This window comes from Rhamphochromis sp. 'chilingali' (genome assembly GCF_963969265.1).
Source record: "Rhamphochromis sp. 'chilingali' genome assembly, chromosome: 3".
NCBI lineage: Eukaryota > Metazoa > Chordata > Actinopteri > Cichliformes > Cichlidae > Rhamphochromis > Rhamphochromis sp. 'chilingali'.
This window is the reverse complement of record NC_137931.1, coordinates 12,421,899-12,445,856: the sequence shown is the minus strand read 5'-3', so window position 1 is coordinate 12,445,856 and position 23,958 is coordinate 12,421,899. Positions and strand designations below refer to the sequence as shown.

General features: G+C 44.9%; 1 protein-coding gene and 1 long non-coding RNA gene across 3 annotated transcripts in view; one reads left to right on the top strand and one right to left on the bottom strand.

Moving 5' to 3' along the window:
- The window catches only part of LOC308393526 (gamma-aminobutyric acid receptor subunit gamma-3-like), a 193,582-nt gene that overhangs the window by 88,235 nt on the left and 81,389 nt on the right, over window positions 1-23,958 (bottom strand). The gene's annotated exons all lie outside the window — the stretch shown is intronic.
- LOC308393527 lies at window positions 1,289-6,666 on the top strand. Of its 2 annotated transcripts, XR_013970995.1 has the most exons (4): window positions 1,289-3,965; window positions 4,772-4,927; window positions 5,012-5,104; window positions 5,924-6,666. It is a non-coding gene; the product is annotated as an uncharacterized lncRNA (long non-coding RNA). The 2 variants fall into 2 exon arrangements; XR_013970996.1 differs by having other exon boundaries at window positions 1,289-4,927.

The window sequence follows — 23,958 nt, the reverse complement described above, 5'->3', positions numbered from 1 at the left end:
TCTCTGTGATGTTAAAATGATTGCAGCGCCAGGGATCTTGAGGTGTACTGATGAGAGTTCAGAGCAGGTTGTTCTGACTTTATTTTTTGACAACTTGTTGCAGTGCTTGCCACCGGTAAATTTTAAGGTGACAGTCCTTCAGCACTCTGAAGGACTGTCACGGTGTGTCAGTCCAGGTTTATTTTTATCATTTAATTAGCTGGCTCCTGTCAGGTTCATTGGACTTTCTTCCTCCTCCTTCTCACCTTTATCTCATCCTTTTAGTTAGCCAGCCCATGCTTGCCATATCAACCAACTTTTGTCAGACTGTCTTACAGTTCTTGTCCGTGATGCATTTTTTTCTTACCATTTGGTGTGCTGTTTTTGCTGGCTACACTGACTGATCATTTAAGTTGGTACACCTCTGCAGCTTCTGGCTAGTGCAAATGTCTAATCAGCCAGTCAAATGGCAGCAACTCAATGGACTTAGTCATGTGGACATAGTCAATAAGACCTGCTGAAGTTTAAACTGAGCATCAGAATGGGAACCAAAAGGGCACCAAAGGTGATTTAAGTGACTTTGAACTGTTGTTGGTGCCAGACAGGCTGCTGATGTACTGGGATTCTCCCACAAAACCAGAGAATGGTCTGAAAATAAGTTCCAGTGAGTGGCACTTGCCTGAACAGAAAATGCCTAGTTGATGACAGAAATCAGTTTGGCAGATTGTGTTGAGCTGGTAGGAAGACAACAGAAACTGAAATGAACACTCGTTACAACCAACGTAAACATATGGAGAAGAGCATCTCTGATTGCACATGTCAAACTTTGACGCAGACTGGCTACATCAGCAGAAGACCGCACCGAATGGCGCTCCTGTCAGCTCCGAACTTAGGTTACAGTTCTCACATTCTCACCAAATTTGAACAATTGCACAAATCAAATCTCAAACTTTTTTCTTGAACATGACAATGAGTTGAGTGTATTCGAATGCCCTCCACAGTCACTAGATCTCAATCTGGTGAGATCTTTTGTGGTGGAATTCACTGATGGACAGCCAACAAATCTGCAGCACTGTGGTGTTGTCATGTCAGTAAAGACCAACATTTCTAAGGAAGGTATTCAGCACTTTGCTGAATCTGGGCCATGAGGAAATCAAGGCAGGTCTGAAGGCCCAAAGGGGGGCCAGCAATGTGCCCGTTTTGCAATTTAGGCTTTATTTCTCAAAGCTCATGGTAGACCTTTAATATTTGATTGACCAATGGTCTAACTTTGTAAGTCAGACATACTCAAACTCAAATATATCTCACTGCATCAGTAAGGTTCTTTAGTTTTGATGTGCCCAATAAATACACATAAATATGCATGACATCAAGTGAAATACTTCTTAACTATGCGACTGAAAACCACCATATGATCACAAAGTTTGTTTTTGCTTTTCACTCCAATATTTGTGTGATTTTCTTTGAGGCACTTGAATGACTTAAATTAAGAAGAGTATACTCAATTTTGAATGCTAGATATTTATTTTACACGGCCAGCTCACCGAGAAGCTAAATCGTGGTTAAATCCAGTGAAATAACATTGCTGCAGCTGTAAATGCATCTCCACTCTAGAATCAAACTTTTTAACATGGAGATATTGCCAAGTAACCCGTAACAGATTTACAAACATTCTCAACAGTGCATAAAGCAAAAATGAGCAGTGGATATTTAACAGAAATGAAATGAGAAGCAGAGGGAGGGAAACACAATGTTCCCTTTTTGAGTCTAAGAGTCTCTTCTGAAGAGGGTTGGAGCCTTTGATGTTTTTTCCCTGCATGTGTGTATTAATCATGGACAGATGAATAGCTAGATATGTATGTGTGTGCATCCGTGTTAGTGAATCTCTGTGTGTGCTTGTTTGTGTTCCTCGTAAGTAAGTGGCCCTGCCACAAAAATAGGTGTTTCTGTCTGTTTGGAGTGGGGCTTCAGGAAGTCCTTCAATCTCTGTGGACTCAATTATTCAGTGAGTCCGTCCCCGGCTGCCGTTGCGCTGAGGGTGTACACTTTCTTTCCATTCTGACGATGTTTAAGTGCATGCATGGGGTTGTTGGAAAACCAAAGTCACGGAGGATGAATAAAACAGGAATAAACATGAGAATCCCCGAGTCCAGTGTGGACTCCTAATCCCTGCTGATATTCACAGCCATGATTCAAAAGGGAAAATCAAGCTTTTCGGACGATTTACGGTTAACTTGCACAAAGAAAGCTTTTATACAAAAGCATACCTGTTTTTGTCAGCCTTGATCACATAAGTGGAGCTGCTATGGATACGGAATATCCCATCACCACTAATTGAGGTGTCGGGAATTTAAAAAAATAGAAATAGAAATAGATAGAAATAGGAAAGTCTTATTTTGAAGAAGAGGTGAACTTTAAAGGGGCTATATTGTGCTTTTCCTCATTTGTAAAATATATTCTATTATAATGGTGGATGCTCCTGTTGAACATGGCCTTATGTACAAAGAGACTACTACCTACCGTCTATCTGACAGGGCCATAGAAGATCCCTAGCCCATGAGCAACACAGGTATCTGCTGCTTTGTGCAAGGAGGAGCAGTATAAGCACTGCCAGCACTCTACAAAATGACCTCCAGCAGGTCACTGCTGTGAATGTCTCTGATCAAATAATCAGAAATAGACTTCATGAGGTGGCCTGTGAGCCCGACGTCCTGTAGTGGTCCCTGTGCTCACTCCCCGGCACAGTGAAGCCGACTTGCATTTGCCATAGAATACCAGATCTCGCAGGTCCATCACCGGTGCCCTTTTCACAGATGAAAGCACAGCCTGAGGGGAAACCCTATCATGTGATTTCCTGAGGTCAAAAGGCCCAGGACATGAGTAGGGGTTAAGGCGTCTGGGAAGGGATCTCAAAACTGGATTATAGATGGCAGACAGTTGGTGTCATAAACCACCGCCTCTGTTCAAAGATGGTCGCTCACAGTGGACGTAGATTGCTTCTTTCACTATTCTTTCAAACCATCTTCTCTGTCCAAAATGTGAACATTGGTGTCCTCAAAGGAGTGACCTTGCCACTTCATAAACGCATGGCACAACATAGAAGAGCCACCTTGACGGGACAAGACTCGGTGGTCCATCTGCATCTAAAGGACAAAGGTCAATCCATAGGGCTTAAATCTGGGACTCTCCACCATTTGAGTAAGTATCAAGTAACTTCTGGTCTGGGGAGGCATATTAATGGAGGGACGTACAGACCTCTACAGGCTAGGCAACAACAGGATAAAATCCTTGGATCCTCGGGTTCCTCCTGGTGGGATCATGTGGCAAAAGTAGGCAGGCATTTCCTGGAGGATGAACAAAATGATATTTGATTTGATGGAAGATGTATTATCTACAATGTGGCCTTACTGTCCTTGTATTTCCATTTGTGTATGCTATATAAAAAATAAAAAGAGAGAGAGAAATCAGTATAGAGGTTTAAATATGCACCTACACTCAAAAAACAGATTCAGGTCCTCCTTTCAAAGAACACATACAAATTTTGTTAGTTGTTCATAAATGTAATTAAAAAATACCAAATTAATTTGATTTTCTTTGTGTAAACCTAAAATTATTCTAAACCAGCAGAGGCTGATTCTGAACACAAAATGAATGAGTTTGTTGGGGCACTGGGGGTAGGAGGAGTACATTTTTGCAATTAAGTATTTGTAAACTCAAAGAAATAAATTCAAGCCCCTCTTTAAGCTTAAACATTTTTTTTAATCTCATTCAACGCAAATGTAGCACTCCAGCATTACTGCAATTATTATTCGTGTGGTGAACCTAAATTATTTTCTCTCAAAGCAGTCTTTGTTACAAGAACACAAAGTTATTGAGTTACACAACGGTCCGCCTTCTTTGAAAATTTTGCGCTCTTTCAGGATCACCTAAATGAATGCAGCTGCTCTTGGCCTTTCTGTACTTTTTGGATAAAACTACACCTTCAGGTAAGGTAAAATATTATTTTTTCATATATCCAATTGTGTATTTCTTTATCAGCTAAATCTATGGCAATGCTATTTATCATAGAAGCTTGTAACAGTTGTTTTTTGAACTTTTGGTGGTGCTACCATTCTCTTCTCTGCTTGAATACTATTTTTTTTGACAATATAGCCAGGTCTTTTCAAAAGTGCCTTGTTTTAGAGGAGAAATTGTGTAGCTGCCAACTTTTAAGTCGGAACGTGTGCTAGCTTATTAGCAGCTAGCCATTGTGCTCAATGAAAGATGATGTCCTATAGCTAACTTCTTTCTTACTGTTTTCTTTTTATAATCTAAAAATTATGTATTCTGTGTTTATTATTATATAATACCATTTTCTAGTAGAAAGTATCGTTTTGAGGTGTCTTTAAAAGCACTACATAGTTTACTGAGGGTGCTACCAAAAGCGAACCATGTGGCCGGAAGAGTAACTGCAGGCAGCACAATGCGCACTCCCGTGATGTTCAAACCTATTTATTATTATAAAAGATTTCGGCTACGTCCACACTTACACAGGTATTTTTGAAAACGGAGATTTTCCGTTTTCGTTTTAAAAAATAATCCCGTCCACAGGTAAACGCAAAAATGAAGGAAAACGCTGCTAGGAACATGCCAAAGCAACAGGTGGCGATATATTCCTAAACTCAGCTAAAAACAGTTTAGGTCTTGACAAACTTCACTGATGGTTCAAATGTTTAGCAACTTTCAGTGTGTTGATTCAGCAGTCTGTATTTAAACTTCTAGTTTACTATATTTATGTATGTTTTATTTCCAGGTGAATGCAGACTTCCTGCAGATCACTACAAAACCCCTGCAGGCGAAGTTCTTGGCTCAGCTGGACAACTTAACAGACAAGCTGATGCAAATTTTTGAGGGGAGCAAAGGAGCAAAGGGCCAAAAGATCAAGGATATCATGGCGATCAGTAGTTTGGTCAGTACTAATGATAAACCCATCAATTAAATGCAATCAATCAATTCCATTTTTTTCACCCTTTTTTTCCCACCCTTGCATTAGTATGATGACATCGACATAAAGAGGGAGCATACTCTTAAAAGCCTGGTGATCTACTTTAATGAAGATCCAGACCTACTGTTCAAGGAGTATCTGGTACGCTTATCACACTTTCTTTTTTAGATTCAATTTGAGTTAGGTTCATCGCACGCAAAATGCTCATATATTCAAATAAGACAATATAATTGTGAAATATGTATTATTCTTAATAGTCATTGTTGAAACTTGTACTGGAGAGCACCTTTTAAGGGGACAGATTCAGTAAAAATTCAATTGTTCATTTTTTTGGGGCTGCCATGTAGGTATCTACTGCCTCTATAAACACGGTAAATGTGAAGAAAACATTCATCCACTTTCTGTCAGTGTTTAAATTCAGTTTATTTATATAGCGGTATATCACAACAACAGTCATCTCAAGGCACTTCATAAAGTAAACACTCCAATGAAATTCAGTTAATTATGCCAATTAGTAAAAAGTCTTCTATATAAGGAACCCAGCAGATTGCATCGAGACACTGACTAGTGTCACTGGCGTTACAGCGATCCTCTGGTTTCCGGGATAATGTGCCTAAAACAAGCTGTTTCAAAAGGTCCCCAATTGTCATGAAATAAGGGAAATTGACCCAGCCCCCCCCCCCCCCCCCCCCCCCCCCCACACACACACACACACACCTGCACCTATAGACACTTGAGGAGCTGCTCCTCTATTTCAAGCCCCTCCCAAAGGGAGGTACATAATACCTTAGCCCAAACTATTGATAGAGAACAGATTGATGGGTTTTATTCATGTTTGGAGTGTTTATAGAGGCAGTAGAGACCCATGTTTCAGCACAAAAGGATACAAAGCTGAGTTTTGCATAATATTTCCCCTTCCAAGTGACAGAGCCCTTAAACCTGAAACATCCTGTTTTTCAGACCTCCTCCACTGAGGATGAACAGTTGAGATCCACTGCAGCAACTGTCATGGGTATTTACACCATCAGAAGAGAAGGCATTCAGGAGCCAGAGGATGTTGCAGTTGTCATTGAAGGTACTACAGTTATGAACAACCTCGGTAGTGTCATCATGTCATTCATCGTTCTCTTTGGACTGATTTATGCACTTGATCTGAGCTATCCAAATGACCTCAAGTACACTTTCGAGTTATGTCAGAAGAATTTAATGAATCTGGATGGACAAAGGCTCAGTACAAATGCAACAAATGAAATTGAAGATGTTTGCTTAGGCAAACAAGACCCCAGCACAAAATTTGATTTTGGCCTTTTTATCTCTTTTGTTCAAACTGTGACCTTTTTTTTCCCCTTTTTTTGAAAAATAGAAGTTGTCTATTTTTGTCTGCTGTTCTGTTGTGAGTGATGTAACCTTTAATCTATACTACTATAGATGGATAAAAGGACTGTGAGAATTTAGCTCAAAAAAAATTCAATGGTTGTAACCAGCATCTTCCTTTTAATTGCGCTTGGGATTTTCGAAGAGACAAAACAAATGTTGACAAGTTTGGTGTCTTCCAGTGTTTTAAAGTTGGTGTTCCCGTTCTTATAAGCTTGTAAAAGTTTGAATTAGAGAAATAAAGGTTTTTTTTATTAAAATACCTCCCCTTTGGTAACACAAAATGTTCTTAATGAAAATCTTTTATATATATATATATATATATATATATATATATATATATATATATATATATATATATATATATATATATATATATACATTATATATTTGTATTTAAGTATTTTTGGGTTGTTTAAAATGTTCAGTGACTGGCATAATATGGTGTGAATTGCAATGTTTAGTAGGTTATCATTGTGAATTTGCTGAAAACCTACCTGCAAGTGTCACTATAAATATATATACAATGATTCTTACGTGAAATCGGATTTTACAAATTCCAGTTTGTTTTCAGTCTTGCCTAGTAATACAAAGGTGTGTGCTTTTCAGATTTGATATTCATTTCAAATCTAAGGCACTTTTTTGTGAGCACTTTGATTTTGTTAAGGTTAATTTGACCATGTGAAATGTATGTTTATTCACAAAATATTCTGTTTCTGCTTTTAATTCAAGTGAATAAAACTGAGTTGAAAAAACAAATTTATTTTGTCATTATTTTAATAATTAAATTAGTTTTCTGGTAATTAAAATTATGATTTAGTTGAACTTAAAATAATCATTTCAATTCGAAAGAAAATCTAGCTCAAATGAATGACATTGTATTGAGTTGAACCAACCAAAACCTTTCACATCTTATTAATGTAATTTTTCTCCTTTTAAATTGTGTTCTACTGACTCAATTTAATTAAATTGTCATGATGTATGTAGATTTGGTTGAACCAAAATAAATGTATTACGTGGAAAACCTGCCATCAGTCAAATTGAGTTCATCCAATGACTAATTTTTATGAGTGTAACTGCCAGTAACTTGAGGTTTCATTCTGTCAGAGCTTCTCATGACTGTTGATAAATCACATATTTCTATACCTCATCTTACCTTATAATACTATTCAAGTTAAAATATTCACTTCTTTATCCTTATAATCTCATTCTAATTCATGATGTATTTGGCTGACTCATCCACTCATCCAGCCGTGTGCTTATTTCAATTTCTGGGAGCAAGGGGGAAAAAAATAAAAAAGATTGCTGCGTTACATTAAGGAAAATAAATAAAATTTAAAACCTTAAAACTAAATAAAAAGCATCGTTTTTCCATTATCTCCTATAATCCCCAACTCAGGCACACACTAGACTATCAAAATAATTACAGTGCTGATTGCCGGCTCCCTGTTTGCAGAAAACTGTGAACAAAATCAAATGAATTGACAGCACCCAATCAAAACAAATTAAAAGCACGGCTGCGTTGTATTGCCGTGACCTGTTTTGTGTTTTGGGTCAGTAATAGCATCTTGGAAATGCACATACTGACTAATAGATGCAGCATCTCTGTGCCAAGAAGACTGAGGGCTGTGCTAGATTGATAGCGTGCCAGTGAGAATAATAATCGGTCCTCTTCATCTGAATCACTGTCCCTCTCTTTGTCTCTTTTTTTCCCTTTAAATTACGAAATGATAAATGTGTTCACTGTCTATATCTCTGGGACTCAAGTATCAGCTAATTTGCTTAGCTCAACTTTGCAAAGGACGACCGTGATCTCAAACCTGGATGAGAAAGGATTTGTGAAAAGAGGCGAAAAAATGAAAATAACCTCTGAAGCCTCTACCAATGAAAGAAGAACAGAAAGTGAAAGGACTCAATAAGCAGAAGTGATCAAAGCAAAGGGAAAAGAAGCAGAAAAAGTCTGGATTCACTCACACAGAACTTGTTCTTCAGTGGGTTTATCAGTCCAAATAATAAAAAAGCACAAAGAAAAGATGTTCACACTCACACTGTCTGGGAGACAACATACACACTGCTTTTCCCCCTTTGTCTTAGAGACTGTGTACACACACATACACATAGCAGCTTTGAAAAATGGCATCTTTCAAACGGGGACATTTTTTCTCGGCTCTGAACGACATGTCTTCAAAGATTAGTCATGTAAGCAGATTTATTGGCGCTAATATAAATGGCCGTCTGTAGTGGGAGTATCAATCCCTCTCCACTCACTACAGATGTGTTTGAAATGGCATGTGACAAGAGAGACAAGAGTTACAAAAACTTAAAGAATCAAAATAGAAAATGTTAATTGTCGTCTTTGTAGTGGACGTTTGATTTTAATGTGCTATCAGTTAAAGGAGCTGTGTTTAACAGTTGATATTAATGACACATTCTGCAGCTCACATTGGATATTTTAACAGCTGTATATATTGTATGCAGTGTATGTTACGATGACAATAAAGCTGACTTGGACATAAAAGAACAACCAATGCAAGATATATGTTCCATCGCTAAGTCACAGGTAGCTGACTAGCCATTCCCTGGTTAATTATTAGTGTAGACAGCAGATGTAAAACGTCTTTGCTTTGTGTTTTGATAGGAGTTACTAATAGCTAAAAACAATGCCATTTGATACTGTATATAACTTTGGAGGAGGCCACCCACAATGCCTCGATAGTGCTCCTCTATTTATTTTAGATCTTTTGAAAACTCTAACATTGGCTTTATTAGTTAAATGATTTTGATGGTCTTTTTGACATATCTGTCTGCTGTCTTTGTGCCATTTTCCAACAATGCGTTTCCTATACTTCCACAACTGGAGCCTTTCACCTTCACATTACTCTGCCATTAATCCTTTTCATTCACTATTGAAGTGAAACACTGCATAAGGCGCTGGCATAGGTAACGTAGTATGATCATGACTAATTAAGCACTGAATAATTTGCAGTATCAGTATAGAGATACAGTATGTTTCTTTTTCAGTGACTGTGATTAAAAAGCCGAGCTGTGACACAAACCGTTGCATGGCCCCAAATAGCAGCCTATCACTTCCACACAGGTGAAAATTATCTGCTTTGACACTGAGTGGTGAAGAGCTTTCACTGGCGGTTAAAGGATTCGTGTTTGGATGAAAGTAACAATTGATATTCAGCAACTGCAGATGTTACAGTACAACATTGTCTCGTAATAGCTGTGAAATTGCAAAAATGCATAATGTCAAGAGGAAACTTTTATGTTGAACACAGAATCTATTTTTTAGAGGGTTTTTGCATTTTATTTCTTGCCTAGAGAACTGTTCTGAAAAACCTGGTTATAAAATTGCACCAAATATAGATAAAAGCCTAAGTATGTACAGTTAACTTGTTAATCTAATGAATATCACTATGTTTTAAACATTTAAAAGTATCTTTTTTTCACTGTTTTAGAGCACACTTCACACATTATATACTTTTTAAAGTTAATTAGTAATCAGTGCAGGTTGTCATCATCTTTAGTAATCCCTAAAAAGCAAACAGGCAGACTCAAGTAAAATCCCCAGTAGAAAATTGTTAGTAAAGGCTGTAGCTTTGTAACACATGCTGTAAAATTGTGCATATACAACCCAAACTGTGTAACCTAAGTAACCTAAGTAACTATGTGGGGTACCTGAGTAGCCAAATTTTGATACCTAAACCTAACCAAATGTCTAACTGACCAAGTATATTTTTCATTTGTTCTTTAAAATGATATTATCTAATCAGCAAATCACAAGGCAGTAAATCAGTGCATTTAGGCATGTACACATGCTGAAATTCAAACTCAACTCAATCCCCCCAAAACCCAAAATGTTATAACTAAAGTAAGCAGAAGAGCATCTCTGAACCTTGAAGCAGATGGACAACAGCAGCAGAAGACCACACCAGGTGACATAACAAAACATTGCCTGCCCTGATAAGATTTCTGCTGTGACATTTGGATGGTCGGAAGGTATGGATCCATTCCTGCCTCACATCAAAGGTTCGGCTGATGGTGTAATTTAGGAGAAATTTGTCTGGCAGATGTTGGGCCCCTTTGCACCAGCTGAGCATCATTTAAGTGTCTCAGTTTCTTTCTTGAGTATTGTGTCATGGTCCTGGGTCGTGTGACCCAGTGTGTTATGCTTAGCCTATTTTGATGTTTATTATTTGTTTAGGTTCTCTAAGGTAGTCCAGCCATTTGTATATATCACCCCTGCATTACGTCTCCCTTGCCCTTCGTGTGTTTATGTCTGTGTGTCTTGTACTGTCAAGTTCATGCTGTCAGTTATGTCACCTCCCCCTGTACTACGTCTCCCCGGTTTATGTCTCATGTTTCCTGTTTTACTTTGAAGGCCTGCATTCACTGTCAGTGTATTCAGTTTTACTCCTCCTGTCCTGTCGTTAAGTTCATGTGTGTCAGCTGCGTTCCCATGTGTGGTCACTTCCCCTGATCATCCCTCATGTGTATTTAGTCTCTGTGTTTCATACAGTCTGCGTCGCGTCATCTGTGTTCCCACCCTCCATGTTTCCATGCCTGGTCTGTTGTCTTCCAAGCCATAGCCTCACCATCGTTTGTTCCCAGTTTAGGTTTCTGTTTAGCCACGTTATCCCTGCTGTATTTGTACACCTTGTTTTCAGCCATATTAAAGGCTTGCCTTCTGTTAAAGCTCACTCCCGTCTGCTCACTCGTGTACGCACCTGGGTCCATTACACGCATTCTCCACTCGGTCCGTCACAGCGGACCGTGACAGTACGACGCGACCATGCCGGACCCAGCGACGCATGAGAGGGAGATCATCCAGACGGTGGAGTCGCTCTGTGGTAAATGGCTGCGGTGCTCCGAAGAGGAGGAACGGGAGGAGTTAGCCCGCCAAGTGGGAGTATGCATGTCTGTGTTTCCCTGGCTATGGGAGGCACTACACCCGCTGATCACTGACCTTCTCGTCACCGCTCTCAGACTCCGTCCGCAGCCACGGCTGCCTAGTGTGCGGGCTGTGCCGCCAGAGCCCTGCTGTTGTCCCGTTTCCCCGCTGCTTCGCGAGCCGGAAGCAGTTAGAATAGAATAGAATAGAATAGAATAGCCTTTATTGTCATTGTACAGAGTACAACGAAATTGGAGTGCCACTCCCTTGGTGCAAGTTTCAATAATAAATATAAATGTAAAATATAAAAAGTACAAAAAAAACAATCGTAAGTACTCAAACAATAGTATGTACAATATATACAGGATAGCAGCATTAATATAATGACAGTATGAATAGCAGCATAATATAATGACAGTGACGGTATGGAATAGGTTCAATTGTTTTTGTGCTTATTTACTACGGTGATAGCTCTGGGAAAGAAGCTATCCCTGAATCTGTTTGTCCTGGTTTTATGTGACCTGTACCGTCGGCCTGACAGTAATAGTTCAAACAGTTGGTTGCTGGGGTGAGAGTGGTCCTTGATGATATTGCCAGCTCTGCTGAGGTACCGAGAGTTTGCAGTGACCTCCAGGCTGGGCAGAGAGCAGCCAGTGATCTTCTGGGCTGTGTTGATGACCCTCTGCAGTACTTTCCTGTCTGCAGCTGAGCACCCTGCATACCATGTTGTTATGCCGTACGTTAGGATGCTCTCTATGGTGGCTCTGTAAAATGTCACCAGCAGCCTCTCCTCCAGGTTGCTCCTCCTGAGCACTCTCAGAAAGTGGAGACGCTGCTGGGCCTTTTTAACCACCGCTGTAGTATTTGCAGTCCAGGAGAGGTCATCAGATATCTGCACGCCCAGAAACCTCATGGAGTGTACCCTCTCCACACAGCTCCCGTGAATGTAAAGTGGGGCCGGGTCTGCTCTGCCCTTCCTGAAGTCCAAGATAAGTTCTTTAGTTTTCGTGGTGTTCAGTTGGAGGTTGTTAACTGAACACCACTCAGTCAGTCTGTTGACCTCATCTCTGTAGTCCGACTCATCCCCCCTTGAGATGAGTCCAACCACTGTGGTGTCATCCGCGAACTTTATGATGGTGTTTGAGAGATGGGTAGGGGAGCAGTCGGATGTGTAGAGCGTAAACAGGAGGGGACTCAAAACACATCCTTGTGGAGACCCGGTGCTGAGTGTGATGGTGCTGGACCGGTGGGGGCCGAGTCTGACAGACTGTGGTCTATTTGTCAGGAAGTCCTTGATCCAGAGGCAGATGGGGGTGGAGAGTCCCAGGTGAGACAGTTTCTGGACCAGGATCTCCGGGATGATATGATTGAATGCTGAGCTGAAGTCCAGAAAGAGCATTCTCACATAGCTTCCTCGGTGCTCCAGGTGACTCAGCGCAGTGTGGAGCGCTATGGTGATAGCGTCCTCGGTGGAACGATTTGTCCTGTAGGCAAATTGGTGGGGGTCCAGAGTGGGAGGCAGACCGGCCCTGATGTGCTGACAGACCAGTCTCTCAAAGCACTTCATCACTACAGGCGTAAGTGCAACAGGCCTGTAGTCATTTGGGCTGGCCACAGCTGTCTTCTTGGCGATGGGGATGATGGTGGAGGTTTTGAGGCAGGGCGGGACGGTGTTTGATGACAAGGAAAGGTTGAAGATTTTAGTGAAGACTCCGGTCAGTTTGTCAGCACATGCTCTGAGAACCTTTCCATGTATTCCATCAGGACCTGCCGCCTTCCTGGGATTCACTGACCTTAGAACACACCTCACTTGGTGCTCCCTAAGTGTTAGTGTGCCAGTGCTGGGGGCGGGTGGAAGTGGTGTGGCAGCTGAGGGCTTGGTCGTCTCAAAGGGGGCGAAGAAACGGTTTAGATCCTCAGCCAGTGAGGCATCAGTCCTAGATGTTGCCTGGTTATTGCTTCTGTAGTTGGTAATGTGATTGATCCCCTGCCACATTTTTCTGGGGTCGTTGTCAGCAAAGTGATCTTCAATCCTCCTCCTATAGGCAGCCTTAGCTTTCCTGATGCCTCTACTCAGGTCTGCCCTGGCCGCCCTATACGCAGCCCTGTCCCCTGACTTGAAGGCAGTGTTGCGGCTTTTTAGGAGGGATTGCACTTCGCTATTCATCCAGGGTTTTTGATTTGGAAACACCCTGACCCTTTTGTTGACGGTGACATTGTCAACACAGTTCCTGATGTACGAGAGTACAGTGTCCGTGTACTCCTGGAGGTTGTGGCTGGAGAATAAATCCCATACAGTTGTTGAGAAGCAGTCCTGCAGTTGAGAAAGGGCTCCTTCAGGCCAGGTTTTTATTGTCTTTGTCTGGGGCTTTGTTTTTCTCAGCAGGGGGGTGTAGGTGGGGGTGAGGGACATGCAGAGGTGGTCAGATCCAGCCAGGTGGGGGAGGGGTGTCGCTCTGAAAGCATGCCTGATGTTTGAATAGACATGGTCCAAAGTGTGTTCTCCTCTCGTAGCAAAGTCCACGAACTGGACAAATTTAGGAAGCACAGTCTTTAGGCACGCTTTGTTAAAGTCGCCGGCGACAATAAAAACCCCATCGGGGTGGGCAAGCTGTTGTTTGTTTATGGTGTTGAGCAAGAGGCTGAGAGCCGTGCTAACGTTAGCATCCGGCGGTATATAAACAGCTATCACAATAACTACTGTAAACTCCCTCGGGATGTAAAAAGGTCTGCACGAGACTGCCAGAACCTCCAAATCAGGAGAACAGTGTGTGTGAATGATCCTGCTGTTACAACACCACTCGTTATGCACGTAAACACATAGCCCCCCTCCTCTGCTTTTACCTGAGTTGCTGTTTCTGTCATGCCGGTGTAGCGTGCGGCCTGCTAACTCGACTGCAGCGTCGGGAATCAGCGGGTGAAGCCACGTCTCCGTAATAAGAATAATGCTGCAGTTACATGCAAAGCTTGTGTTGGCTATCTGTAGCTCCAATTCGTCAAGTTTGTGGGTGATGGATCTGGCGTTCGATAGGAAAAGGCTCGGAAGTGCTGGCCGGTGTGGATGTTTGCGTAGCCTAGCGTCTGAGCCCGACCGGCATCCCCTCTTCTGCTTTCTTTCCCTCCGTCGCCTTCTACGCTTGCTGGGCGGGCAGACCATCCACGGTGACCCTGGCGGTCTCGCTATCTCCACCAGGATGTTGTGTGTTCGCTGATAGTCGCCAGAAACAGACAAACTATATTTAAAACCTAGATCAATTAGGTTCTGGCAACTGTAAGAGATGGCGGCGTTGCAAACATTCAAAAATATCCACATTAAAAGTAAAAACGAGCACCAAACTGGAGAGCTAAGAGCCGCTGCACCCGTGCGCGCCGCCATCTTGTTGCAGTCGGAACGGTGAGGCTCGCCACCGACACACCTTCCGCTCGCGCCTCGTCGGCGTCCGCGTCTTCACCACGGTCTGGCCGCACGGCGTGGCGCACGGAGACGACGGAGGCCATAGACTTTGGCGAGGAAGAGCGGCAGCAGGTGTTACGGGCTTATCGGGAGGATGAGCTCCGGTGGAAGCCCTGGCTCATCCCGGAGGAGGACCTCTCACCTGCTGCACAGCCTACCAGCCGCTCGCCGTCTCCAATCCGCTTAGACTTCACTTCGCCTGCCTCATTTCTGGCAAGGATGTGGGCGGAAGACGGGGAGATCGCCGCTACGCCACCCTCTGCATTGGTGCCATCAGCGCCCATCGCGCCAGCTACCAGAAGGGGGCGGCGCCGGCGCCGCCGTTGCACCGCATTGACTCCGGTGAGTGACTGCGTTTTCGTGCCTCACGTCCCTTCTATGAAGCAGAGTGAGACGAGCATTGATTTGCCGAGGCCGGAGACTATAACGGAATTGGGCTCCAGAGCTGAAAGACCTGTGTGTGACTGCTTTGAAGGAGCACACAACGAAACCATAGACCATATTCCTGACTCTGTAGGATCCAGGATTTTTTCTAGCGTTGCTCTCACAGTCGCGCCACATGAAGCCCAGGTTCACGAGACAGCGAAAGGGGACCACACGTCGGCTGTACAGGCTGCTTCTCAGCCTGCTAGGAATGGCGTGAGCTTTCTCTCCGCCTCAGACTGCCTTCTGCTTCAGCCGTCTCTTCCAGCTGGAGGGCCCGAGGAGCCCGTTCAGCCTCATGCCTCGTCAGCTGGAGGGCCCGAGGAGCCCGTTCAGCTTCCTTCCACGTCAGCTGTACAGGCTGCTTCTCAGCCTGCTAGGAATGGCGTGAGCTTTCTCTCTGCCTCAGACTGCCTTCTGCTTCAGCCGTCTCTTCCAGCCGGAGGGTCCGAGGAGCCTGTACAGCCTCAAGCCATGTCAGCTGGAGGGCCCGAGGAGCCCGTTCAGCCTCAAGCCATGTCAGCTGGAGGGCCCGAGGAGCCCGTCCAGCCTCACGCCACGTCGGCTGGAGGGCCCGAGGAGCCCATCCGGCCTCACGCCACGTCGGCTGGAGGGCCCGAGGAGCCCATCCGGCCTCACGCCACGTCGGCTGGAGGGCCCGAGGAGCCCATCCGGCCGCCTGTCTCCGCTGGAGGGTCCGAGGGGCCCGTCCGGCCGCCTGTCTCCGCTGGAGGGTCCGAGGGGCCCGTCCGGCCGCCTGTCTTCGCTGGAGGGTCCGAGGGGCCCGTTCAGCAACCTTCCATGTCAGCTGGTGGTTCAGGAGAACCACACCAGCCTCATGCCTCGTCAGCTGGAGGGTCCGAGGGGCCCGTCCGGCCACCTGTCTCCGCTGGAGGGTCCGAGGGGCCCGTCCAGCAGCCTTCCTCGTCAGCTGGTGGTTCAGGAGAACCACACCAGCCTCATGCCTCGTCAGCTGGAGGGCCCGAGGAGCCCGTCCAGCCTCATGCCACGTCAGCTGGAGGGCCCGAGGAGCCCGTCCAGCCTCAAGCCATGTCAGCTGGAGGGCCCGAGGAGCCCATTCGGCCTCAAGCCACGTCGGCTGGAGGGCCCGAGGAGCCCATCCGGCCGCCTGTCTCCGCTGGAGTGTCCGAGGGGCCCGTCCGGCCGCCTGTCTCCGCTGGAGGGTCCGAGGGGCCCGTCCGGCCGCCTGTCTCCGCTGGAGGGTCCGAGGGGCCCGTCCGGCCGCCTGTCTTCGCTGGAGGGTCCGAGGGGCCCGTTCAGCAACCTTCCATGTCAGCTGGTGGTTCAGGAGAACCACACCAGCCTCATGCCTCGTCAGCTGGAGGGTCCGAGGGGCCCGTCCGGCCACCTGTCTCCGCTGGAGGGTCCGAGGGGCCCGTCCAGCAGCCTTCCTCGTCAGCTGGTGGTTCAGGAGAACCACACCAGCCTCATGCCTCGTCAGCTGGAGGGCCCGAGGAGCCCGTCCAGCCTCATGCCACGTCAGCTGGAGGGCCCGAGGAGCCCGTCCAGCCTCAAGCCATGTCAGCTGGAGGGCCCGAGGAGCCCATTCGGCCTCAAGCCACGTCGGCTGGAGGGCCCGAGGAGCCCATCCGGCCGCCTGTCTCCGCTGGAGTGTCCGAGGGGCCCGTCCGGCCGCCTGTCTCCGCTGGAGGGTCCGAGGGGCCCGTTCAGCAACCTTCCATGTCAGCTGGAGAGCCCAAGGAGCCCGTCCGGCCTCACGCCTCGTCAGCTGGAGGGCCCGAGGAACCCGTCCAGCAGCCTTCCTCGTCAGCTGGTAGTTCAGGAGAACCACACCAGCCTCATGCCTCGTCAGCTAGAGGGCCCGAGGAGCCCGTCCAGCCTCATGCCACGTCTGCCGGGGGGCCCGAGCCGCCCGTCCAGCACTATGCCACGTCTGCTGGGGGGCCCGAGCCGCCCATCCAGCCATCTTCTGCTTCTGCTACGCCTGGTCCGGCCTCTGCTTCTGCCTGTGCTCCACCTGGTCCAGCTTCATCAGAGTCTTCATCCTCGCCTAGTCCAGCTTCTGCCTGTGCTTCGCCTGGTCCTGCCTCGCCTGGTCCTGCCTCGCCATCGCCTGGTCCGGCCCCGCCATCGCCTGGTCCGGCCCCGCCATCGCCTGGTCCAGCCTCAGCGCCTGCTTCGCCGTCGCCTGGTCCAGCCTCGGCTTCTGCTTCGCCTGATCCGGCTTCAGCTTCTTCTTCTGCTTCGCCTGATCCGGCTTCGGCTTCTGCTTCTGCTTCGCCTGGTCCGGCTTCGGCTTCTGCTCCTGCTTCGCCTGGTCCGGCTTCGGCTCCTGCTTCGCCTGGCCCAGCCTCGGCTCCTGCTTCGCCTGGCCCAGCCTCAGCGCCTGCTTCGCCGTCGCCTGGTCCAACCTCTGCGTCAGCTCCTGCTTCGCCATCGCCTGGTCCAACCTCTGCGTCAGCTCCTGCTTCGCCATCGCCTGGTCCAACCTCTGCGTCAGCTCCTGCTTCACCGTCGCCTGGTCCGGCTCCGTTGCCTGTGGCTGCCACGCCACCGCCTGGTCCGGCTCCGTTGCCTGTGGCTGCCACGCCACCGCCTGGTCCGGCTCCGTCGCCTGTGGGTGGCACGCCACCGTCTGGTCCTGCCTCGACTGGTCCTGTGCCCACCGGGCCTCGGCCAGTGCGCCTGACACTGGAGAGCCACTGCTGCTTTCCGCGCGGTCGGCCCCCTGAGCTGCTTCGCCGTCCCCTTCGCCACCGCCGTTGCCTTCCGCACGGCTGGCCTCCTGACCGGCTCTGTGACCTGTGGCGCCCGCCTGGTCGCCCCCCCGACCGTGTGACCCTTGAACTCTTGTGCCTGTGGGCTCCGGGTCGGCCTCCTGAACTGCACCGCCACTGCCTCCCGCATGGACGGCCTCCTGATGGGAGATGGCGTGGCCTGTTGGGTTGCCAACCCCCGGGTCGGCCGCCTGAACTCATAAACTGTGGGCTGGTGTGTTGCCGCCCTCCGGGCCAGCCCCCTGAGCTATGTTTGGACTGTTGTCACGTGCTCCAGTGTTTTTTGTTGGCTGTTTTTTCTTTCTTGTTCTGGTCCCTCCGTCCTGGTCCCCCGCCGCCCGCCTGGGCTTGGTGGTCTGTTTCTTTTGGTTTAGGGCTGTCTGGAGCCAGCCCTTGGTGGGGGGGTGGTGTCATGGTCCTGGGTCGTGTGACCCAGTGTGTTATGCTTAGCCTATTTTGATGTTTATTATTTTTTTAGGTTCTCTAAGCTAGTCCAGCCATTTGTATATATCACCCCTGCATTACGTCTCCCTTGCCCTTCGTGTGTTTATCTCTGTGTGTCTTGTACTGTCAAGTTCATGCTGTCAGTTATGTCACCTCCCCCTGTACTACGTCTCCCCGGTTCATGTCTCATGTTTCCTGTTTTACTTTGAAGGCCTGCATTCACTGTCAGTGTATTCAGTTTTACTCCTCCTGTCCTGTCGTTAAGTTCATGTGTGTCAGCTGCGTTCCCATGTGTGGTCACTTCCCCTGATCATCCCTCATGTGTATTTAGTCTCTGTGTTTCATACAGTCTGCGTCGCGTCATCTGTGTTCCCACCCTCCGTGTTCCCATGCCTGGTCTGTTGTCTTCCAAGCCATAGCCTCACCATCGTTTGTTCCCAGTTTAGGTTTCTGTTTAGCCACGTTATCCCTGCTGTATTTGTACACCTTGTTTTCAGCCATATTAAAGGCTCGCCTTCTGTTAAAGCTCACTCCCGTCTGCTCACTCGTGTACGCACCTGGGTCCATTACACGCATTCTCCACTCGGTCCGTCACAGCGGACCGTGACATATTGTCTCTTGTCCAGCCCTTTATGACCACAGTGTGCCCATCTTTTGTGTCATGTGAAGCTATGTGGCAGGCAGGATTGGACCCAAAATGCAGGACTCAAACAGGGATATATAACTTACAACGGCAGCTTTTTTTTCTGGGGAAACTTCTCCATAAACGTGACTCACATGAAATAAACAAGCCAAAAACCTTGAGAAGAACTAAGAAAAGAACACTAGAAATGTGGAACTGGAATTAACACCAAAACCAGAAACACAGGGAGACTTAAAACACATGAGGAGGTATGACGCAACAAAGGGCAAAGGAAAGCACAGGGCTTAACCCTTTAAGACCTACCATAGAACCAAGTCCACCAGAGCTTATATTATTTTTTTACATGTTGTAGTGCCATTTTTGGGAGCATTTCAAGTTGCTATACATCAATGCAACCATTACAGCCCAAATTTTAATAATATCTCTGCATTAAGTGCATAGTAATTACATAAATTGCAAAAAAATGCAATAAACTACAAAAATATTGAAAATCGTTTTTGTTTTTTTAACATATATTTCTAGTTAGAGACATTTAAGAGGCTTATCCCTCAAAACTGTAAATACAAAAAGGTTGCACAAAATAGTTTCCCACCACAGGAAATTTATTTTGAGTGTTTTCATAGTTTTATTTTTGAAATACACCAATTTTTATATACTGCAGGAAAAACGAAAATAAATATTTTAGTGCAAATTTGCAAAAAAGCAGCATATGCATCAAAATAAAATATTTCCAGCAGTGCAATATGAGTTCTAAGTATCCCAGAAACGACTCAGAAAGTCAAAGATAACTTTTAAAAACACCATGGTTAAAAAAAACTACATTTCCGTGAAAATGACGTCACTTCCGGTTTCGGGCAGGTAATCGCAAACATGGGAAAGTTCACGCTGACGTCTATTCCAACATAGGATGTGTTATGAACAGCTGATCGGATTGGCAAAGCGAGTTTCTGGAATATTATGTTTTTGTTGCTGCAAGCGCTTTTTATGCAGTTTTTGCAAAGCTATATGTGGAAGGAAACTGTGACCGAGGGCAAGCTGATGGCATAAGATGTAAGTACAACTTCTCCGGTTTCATATGCAAAAAAAATTATTGTGTTAGCTTACGTGGTTGCAGTTCTACCGGGATTTAAAAATAGTAACGCAAAACAGAGCGTGCCCGCTCCAACCGGTTTTAAAGGGTTAAATATACAGAGGAGTAATGAGGGAATGGAAACAGGAGGGAGACAGCGGGTGTTAATTAGACATAACAAGACAAGGGGAAGCAAAACTAGACTCACTGCACGCAGGACTGGGACTATCAAAATAAAACGGGAAACAAGAGACAATGCAAAAAGAGGCAGACTTGACACTGAAAGACAGACTAAAAGAATATGACACATGGAACACAAGGAAGACAGAACAACAAATAACATCAAGAGAACAAAACCATGAATAACCAATAATCAAGAAGTAGAACTTAAACACAAAACACTGGGTAACACCCAGCACCATAACATTTTGATGCCTGTTATCAGTATGGTACTATAGCTTACACTTGGTTTTAGTATGTTTCAATGACAGAACAGATGGTCCTAATAAATTCGACTGCAAACTTATACATACTGGTGTTGTGCAAATGCAGAGGAACAAATTCAAAATGCTACCCACTCACTGGCAAGCATAGACATCGACAGCATCGTGTAGATGTCAGTGTCCATCTTTGTCAGTTAATTTACGGGCTCTGTTATCTGCCTCTCCCAGCACCAGCTATAAAAGCCCCACACTTTCACTTGACTTTAATGCCCCTAATGCCGTTTAATCACGCAACTATTCATCACAGTATGTCTAAATTACTATCAGCTTCATTTGGCGTTGCATCATCCCGGCCTGTGCCCATTACCGCGAGTGCAAAATGAGGAGAGATAATATGTTTTGTTCAAAGGCAGATGAGAAGCATCCTTGAGTTGGTTGCTGAATATGTTGTCATTTTGCTTCTGTGTGATCAATACGATTACGAGTTGATGGCACACTGAGGATTTGACCTGTTTTTGGGTTTTTTTTGTTTTTCACACATATACACACACAGGACACATGATGGATTGAACTCAAGAAACACGACGAGTGCAGTGGAAATGTGGAGCTTTGACAAAAAAGCCAAGCCAAGCTGAAGAAATTAGTTGTTTTCCCTCTCTCTCTGTTTAGCTTTGTGATATTTTCAGAGAAGTGGATGAAAAAAAGGGGGAGAGGTGAAGATGCAGAGGTGGACAGGGAGAGATAAAAGAGTTGTGACTTGGCACTAATTCCAGTCCAGAGAACTCCGGAGGCGGCTGGGGATTCACATTTCACTGACCAGCATCCATCGGCCCTGACGGGGTGAAGCCAATCAGCGCTTACGCAGAGGAAAATCACTGGACGGTCGCAGCGGGATCCTGTTCTCCGCTGAGACGAAGTTTGGACTCCCACAGCGAGCTGAGCTCAGCCATGCCCCAGTGACCCACTACAGGCTGCTGAGTTTTTAATTCACAACAACTCTATTACTCTCAAGTGTGTGTGCACATGTGTGCGTGTGTTGTTGCTCTTTTTTGAAGAGGCTGTTCTGTCTTCCTGTCAGTTAAAATTGAGGAAAAAAGAAGGAATTCACACATTTGAATGGCTACTTGATTTTTATCAGTTTATTGTTGAAAGAATGTGAAAAAAACATAAAACCATAAAGGATATACATGTATATTTCATGTTTGTAAATGCTTTAAGAACACATGTCAAATTCATCATATCACTTTATGTCTTCCATAAATTATGACCTGCTGTGGTAGCTGTGGTGCGTGCTGATCCGACCACAAAGGTAAACCTTAACAACATACCCAAGATGGAAAAGTTGATGCAAAAATTGGGGAATTTCAACCCTGAGTGGGTGACTGAGTCGTCTATGTTTTTACCGAGCGTAAAGGGAGGCCTGTTTATCCATTTTTCCATGACATGATTTCTGTCTTCAAAGAACATAATTTGTGCTGTCATTTTGATGTTTGAATTCACACAGAGAGAGATGGGGGGAGCAGAGGCTTCAGAAAGTTGCTGAACTGAAAAGAGGCATAAAACTCAAGTAAAATGTGGTTCTCTGGCTCCAAAGTGATGGAGCTGTAAAGGCAGTTTTCATTCTAGAGGCAGCTGTGTGATACAGGTACAGCAAACTGCGTGATCAAAGATATTTAACTTTTCCAAATTTTGGTGAAATTGGATTGTGAAACAAGCAAAGTAAGACTTTTTCATTTATTTACAAGGACAAAATGAAACATTCACTACTTTGTCTTTTATACAAGACATATTCTAATGTCCCATACTATCAGTATCTGACATAATTTAAGCTGTCAAACAATGAGTTTGCCATATGGTAGCGATCTATCCAATCTATCGGATAGATCCATCTATCATAATGTGAGAGATGGGCTATGGCGTGTACAGGTCACCAGTCTATCACAGGGCTAAGCTGTTTTTGACCTTGAAGAAGTCCGAGGTCCAAAGTTACGTAACATTTCAACACTTTCTCATCCCAACGCATAACATACCGACGACTGTGACAAATCGTTGGTATGTTACGCGTTGGGAGGCATGAGAGTCTATACACATGAATCTACACGTGTTTTACGTCTGACATGAAAATCAACCTAACAAAGCATTATGTACATTAAATCTGTTCACTTTCAGATACTGACTCACTTTGGAAAACAGTATGTGATAGAGATAAGTTTATGGTTAAGGTTAGGGTTATATGGGCTCAAATTGTGGTCATAAATATCTTGTAAATCAGGATTTGTATATGTAAAAAGAATTTGTGTGTGCGTAAAAAAGATTTGTGTGTGGATTTAGCCAAAAAATACATGTGAAACAAAGTTACAAGTACGAATTTTGACCTTATTTTTCTTCCTTTCATCTGATTGGTCAATGTCATGTCAATCACAAATTTAACTATCCAATCAGAGAACAGATGGGTTTGGCTGTCGGAGGGGCACTTTTTTAAACTGCAGGTCCTTGAAGGGTAATACAGTTTGAAGCTGGAGGATCTCTATATAAATATCCGATAGAAGCTAGGTCACGTAACTTTCAGCAGTTGTTGAAAGGATAAAGTTGTGTTATATCAGTGGTTAGAAATACCATTATTACTTTAGGATTAGTTTAACACAAAGTCAGGGCTGACCTGGGACCATGGCTGTGAGTCACAGTGGGCAGCATAAAGGTCCTTTCACATCGGACGCAGGATGTGCTGCTAATGCTAACTAAAAGCAAAGGATCCAGAATTTGTTGCGCTGGCTGCTGAGCTCTGTGGGTTTTTGCAGCATAGGCAGCAGTCCACACACAAATCTTTTTTACACACACACAAATTATTTTTACACATACAAATCTTTTTTACACACACACAAATTATTGTAGTACAAATCAGTACAAAACTCATTTACAGGTACAAAATATTTATGACCACAATTAGGGTTAGGGCTGGAATAGACGGCTGGAGCCTCTGCTCTAATTGTGTCCTGATGCCACTAGGCTTTCTGTTGGATTCAACTGACAACCCAAAGCATTTCATAAGGACCTGGAAGGGTACCTTTCGCTTTACTATTAGAGATGGCACAATACCACTTTTTTATGTCCAGTACCGATACCGAATCATAAATTTGGATATCTGCCAATACCGTGCATCCCGTATAATGTATAATAGATTTTTTTTATATCTTGCTGCATTTTGTAGGAGTTGATACTCAAGTTTTAAAAAACAAAATACTAAAGCTATTCTGTTATACCTGTATGCAAAAAATACACTGCACCCAAAATATTTCATTTCATATTTCTTCAACGGAATTACACACTGCACAGATGGTACCTTCCCAAAGGAAAAACTACTATAGCTTACTAGTTTATATATTAGACTTAATAGTTAGTATATACAGTAATGGACTTATATGCATTTTACATCAGATGAAAACTTTGGTTGTAATAATCAGATAATTATTTATTAAAAGCTAGACATGA